Source organism: Artemia franciscana, chromosome 6 (assembly GCF_032884065.1).
Source record: "Artemia franciscana chromosome 6, ASM3288406v1, whole genome shotgun sequence".
NCBI lineage: Eukaryota > Metazoa > Arthropoda > Branchiopoda > Anostraca > Artemiidae > Artemia > Artemia franciscana.
In genome coordinates this window covers 11,941,896-11,947,429 of record NC_088868.1, presented here as the reverse complement: position 1 = coordinate 11,947,429, position 5,534 = coordinate 11,941,896, and the positions used below count along the sequence as shown (strand labels likewise).

At 32.4% G+C, this 5,534-nt stretch overlaps 1 long non-coding RNA gene across 1 annotated transcript; it reads left to right on the top strand.

The window, feature by feature from the left end:
• The first annotated feature begins 369 nt into the window (after nt 1-369).
• LOC136028055 (uncharacterized) lies at nt 370-4,994 on the top strand. The gene is made up of 2 exons (XR_010617727.1): nt 370-727; nt 4,314-4,994. It is a non-coding gene; the product is annotated as an uncharacterized LOC136028055 (long non-coding RNA).
• The last annotated feature ends 540 nt before the right edge of the window (nt 4,995-5,534 follow it).

Sequence of the window (5,534 nt, the reverse complement as noted above, 5' to 3'; positions counted from 1 at the left end):
TAACACACAAACAACTTATTTTTATATATTTATATAGAAGATATAATCTAGTGTAACAGACATGACACACAAACAACGTATTTTTATATATATATAAGATGATCAAGCATTTGATTCAGCTGATAGAAGAGCTTTAGTGAAGGTCTTGTTCTTGTATAGTATACCAGCAAATACGTTAGTACTATGTATAAGAATAATGTAGCTGTGGTTAATGTAGGGAATGAAGTTACTACTTGGTTAAGCAGGTTGTGTTCTGTCCCTATTTATATGGATGATTTGATGGTTTAGAACCCCTCACCCTCTCTCTTCAACGAAAGCTAAAGACTACCATCAAGTTGTCACTTAAAGACTTAAACAGTTTCATTACCATAGGGAGAGGTTTATAATAATGTAATAAAATAAAGCTTACCGTAATAAGTAAATAAAGTAATAAAGTTTACCATATTTGGTATTAATAAATAATAGATAAATAAATAAATGATCCTTTTAGATGCAAGCTTTTATTTGTTCATGTATATATTTTTCATCTTTGTGTTTATGTTGTGTTCATTTGTTATATTTCAGGTCCAAGCTGTTTCGAATTGCACCTTGCAATCATTCAATTGTGATGAAACAGATATGTGCAGATTGTGGAGTAGACTTCAGAGACATGATTAATAAAGGCTTGATGCATCCACCTGCAGTGGCTATGGTGCACAACATCCCAGAGTTAATGATTACCATGGAGGTAAATGTAGTTTAGATGATCGATAGATAGTTATCCTATGTAGATAGATATATTTCAAACAAATAACCAAAATCATTCAATAAATAAAATCACCAATCCCCACAAAGGCTCCATGGTTTAAAAAGGAGAGGGATTGTGAAACAAAATATGTAAACATTTAAGCACATACTATTTCTAGTACTCAAATACAACTCAAATCATTCAAAATGGGATTCCACAAATCCAGCAAAAGACACATTTTATTGCAACAGCTGGAAGTGTATCCCACACTTATGAAAATGCAACCACAGGGCTAAAATCAGACCAAATGCAAGGCGTGGCACAGACGTCTGTGTCATCAGAACAACACAGATAATATGACAAGCTGTCAGATACAAAAATAGGCTGTAATACAACTGAAAATGTCCCATATAGCCGTCCATAGACGAAACAAATCCAAGGGCATAAATTGAACAAAGATTTAATAGGTGTTTAACAGCAGATGGATTTTCAAATTTACAAGTAGTTCAGCCTTCTCATGAAAAGAGGATGTACTCTGCAAATTTGATTGAAAATTAGACATGCATATGGTTGTATAATTAGAAATGAATGATTGAATCAAGGGGAACGATCAAGGAGAATAGATCTAGGGAATTTATATTTCAGCTAAACAAAGATGCCAAGATTCCTGGGAATGTTAGCTTTTACTGCATTGATTTCAGGGCTTCACAAGTTTCACCAGTACATCTCAGACTGAAAAGCCTTTGATCTGTACAATATTTAACAAGATTTATTGCCTTATACTAGTTTTGATTGGTAGATGCATAAAGCCAGAAGTTTTAGTTGAGGTGGAAAGATACACTTTAGGTCACAGGTGAAAGGTTACCGTATCAAAACATATTTTGAAGAAATTGCACTTGCATTTAGGATTGGTTGTAAAATATTTTTGTTGCATCACACCAGAGCTAAAAAACAGAAAACCAGAAAGAAGTGTAGAAGATATTGCAAAGATTGCTATGCTTATGTCTTTTGAATCTTCTGTTGACTGAATTTGCAAGCAGTGGAGGCTTTTGAAGTTAAACAATGATCATTTTCTTGCTAGTGAAAGTGCTCTAATCAACCATTTCTGGAACAATTTTTGTGTCATGAAAGCAATTTCTAATGAAGGAAAATATCCGACTGCCGCTAAGGCATTAAAATGTTGCCTCAGTTTTTCACATGGCAACGCGGACGTTGAAAGAGTCTTCGAATTCAGTGAGAGGGCTTACTGACGAAAACTTACACAAGATCTAAGCTGCTCAATGTCTAAATGATTGTTTGCAACGAAATGAAAATATCAAAAACCAGCCTGAATTGCTCCCTATAAAAAGGAGTTATTTCAACTTGCCCACAACGCCAGTACAAGCAACAAGGTATATCTAGAGGTGGGAAAATGAAGAAAGCTAAAGGAAATCCTGAGAAATAACTAACAGAAGAGAAGAGGCTTGAGAAGGAGGATGAAGAGGAGGTGTTAGCTGGTGAAAAAGTTAAACTATACGAGCTCAAAGTGAATATTCTTGGGAAAAGGAATGACAGTCACAAACGCAAAGTTGCTGAGAAGCTGCAGGTGACTCTGTCGAAACTTCTCTGAACATGTAAAATAGATGAGAAACAATTGGTGTCAAAATTCAAGGGTCCTCAGACAGAACCATAGTTGTCGAATTTATGGGTACTTTCTCAACAACGAGAGATTTTGATGATCATCTTTCAAATAATATTTCACATTAAAAAACATTCTTTTTTTTTTAATCTTAGTTTTACTGATTTAATGCTAGATGTTAGATTTTTGATCATCTGAGGAACTGCCGCTTGGCCTTATGCTATGTTCATATTTTTAAGCATTTGACTTGGTTGGTCACAACATCCTAATTCATTTATCACTGAATAACTTTGAAGTAGACCATCTCTTTGTAAATTTTAAATCTGTTTTGTCTTTCAAATAGATCCCAAGTTGTAAGATACAAAAAATATTCTCTCTGAACCCCTCCCTACTTAGCATGGATTTCCTCAAGGAACCTTCTTAGGAGCACTCTAATATCTAGTATGTCTAAAATGTAGTAATCTCCAATATGTAGATGACCTGCTGATTTTTGAAATATGTCATAGAAACATCAAAAGTAACCCCCTCAAAATCCTACCCATAAGATAAGTTAAGATTTTATTTCAAAAAAAGCGGCTATCACAAGCCCAAAAGTGCCTAATTTGCACTCATGTGTCGGTACAAAATTATAGAATTGCAATCAATAAAAAGTCAATTGATAAAAACTCGAGAAAAACAAACAACAAAAGTCTATATAGCAAGCATTACAAAGTAGACGATTGAAAAATAAACACTAACATTCTAAGATAAAAGTAGAGTGAGATTGGGGGGTATTGATTTAAAATTTCAACTATGTGAGGGATGAACGTTCTTCTATATCTTTCAGTGGAAACTCTTATTTGGGCAAGAAGGGGGATTTTCTTGAAGCAAAACATGGGGGGCGAGTTCGGGGGGAGGGGGTAAATGATCAGTAGGGAAAAGAGAAGTAGTGCGAGGGTTATGCACGGCATTGTGGGCAAAACACAAGGAAATTTTTGCTCTCCTTTCCTTAAGGGTGACTAGATATACTCTCCAAAGAAGGGAAATGCAAGGTACTTTACCCTCATTGAAGATAATTCTTTAGGCACCTTTTTTGAACTGCCTCACAGTTTTGGATGAACCCATGTATACGCATGTTTTGGATGAAGCTAAGAATTTACGTATGAAAGTAAATTCCATTAAGTCAAATATAATGACAATAAACTTCTTATAATTATTGAAATCCACTCGTGTTTTCTCAGATCCTATCCCACCCAAATTGCTTGTGAAACATGTGAAACTCGCCAGTGTCGCAAATTTCTTGTAATATTAAGTAGGGCATGCATATTTCAAGGATTCTGGACTTTCCAGACAAAGGCTAGTCAAAACTAAAATTTCAAAGTGGATTGAAATGGCAGATTGACTTTGAAATGACTCTGAAATTTTTTATGGTTCTGTCGAATTGCAGAAAAAAAAAAAAAAAAAAAAGGTTAACTGTTAACTGTGGATAGCAATGTCCTGCTCAAAATAATTAGAATTTTCATCAATCTAGAGTAGGAATGCTGCTTACCCGAACATACCCTTGAGGTGAAAATTCTAATTTTCTCTTTTTCTTTTGCTTCAACAATATGTTTTTTAATTTAATATTTTAAAAAGCTTGCGATTATTAATTGTGATGATTGCATCAGTGGGATTATTGTTGGTGGTATCATGTTATTGTGGTGATGGCATCAATTTTTTCACTTGGAGATCATGAAAATTCAGTTAGTATTGTAAAATCATAGTTAAGTTTGTTTTTCCCCATGCTAATATTCAAGGAAAAACAGAACATTTGATTATTTTTTTTTCTGTGTTACTTAAGAAAGAAATTTAATTACAGATTTTTTTCCTCCTTTGCTTATATGATAACAATATAACAATATTGTTATCTTTGTAGTTTTTATGCTCCAAGTATTTTATGGCCTTTCTTTAAGTGCCAGTGGTTTTAGTTTAGTTTCTGTAATTTTTCAGGAGGCTGAAAGAATTGGAAAGGAAGAGCAGAGGAATCTTCTTAAACACAGGAAGCTAGTGTTGTTGTTGGACTTGGATCTAACACTGATCCACACAACAAATGATGAAAATATAAATCCAAATATGAAGGTAAGCTAATGCACGTCTTAAGTTACACTTAATAAAAAAGGTAAAAACTAAAAGAACTAAAAAAGAAAAAAATAAATGACGACACTCAAAGAGAAAGCGACCAGGACAAAAGGAATGTTCGATTAGCAATCAACAAAGCACCGGGACACAGGGAGTATAAATGACGACCAGGACATAAGTAAAAAAAAAAACTAACAAAACTAAAAAGAAGGTAAAAAAAAGGTAAAAAACTAAAAAAAAATAAAAAATAAAAAAAACTAAAAAAAAAGGAAAAAACTGAAAAATAAGCTAAAATAAAGGTAAAAACCAATAAAAACTAAAAAGAAAAAAAGGAAAAAACTAAAAAAAATTTTCATCTAAAAAACTAAAAAAAAATAAAAAAGGTAAAAACTAAAAGAACTAAAAAAGAAAAAAATAAATGACGACACTCAAAGAGAAAGCGACCAGGACAAAAGGAATGTTCGATTAGCAATCAACAAAGCACCGGGACACAGGGAGTATAAATGACGACCAGGACATAAGTAAAAAAAAAAAAACTAACAAAACTAAAAAGAAGGTAAAAACTACAAAAAAACTAAAAAGAAAAAAAACTAAAAACTAATAAAAAAACTAAAAAATCTAAAAATCTAAATAAACTAAAAAAGAAAAAAAAAGGAAAAAAATTACAGAAACTAAACTAAAACCACTGGCACTTAAAGAAAGGCCATAAAATACTTGGAGCATAAAAACTCCAAAGATAACAATATTGTTATATTGTTATCATATAAGCAAAGGAGGAAAAAAATCTGTAATTAAATTTCTTTCTTAAGTAACACAGAAAAAAAAATAATCAAATGTTCTGTTTTTCCTTGAATATTAGCATGGGGAAAAACAAACTTAACTATGATTTTACAATACTAACTGAATTTTCATGATCTCCAAGTGAAAAAATTGATGCCATCACCACAATAACATGATACCACCAACAATAATCCCACTGATGCAATCATCACAATTAATAATCGCAAGCTTTTTAAAATATTAAATTAAAAACATATTGTTGAAGCAAAAGAAAAAGAGAAAATTAGAATTTTCACCTCAAGGGTTTGAAAG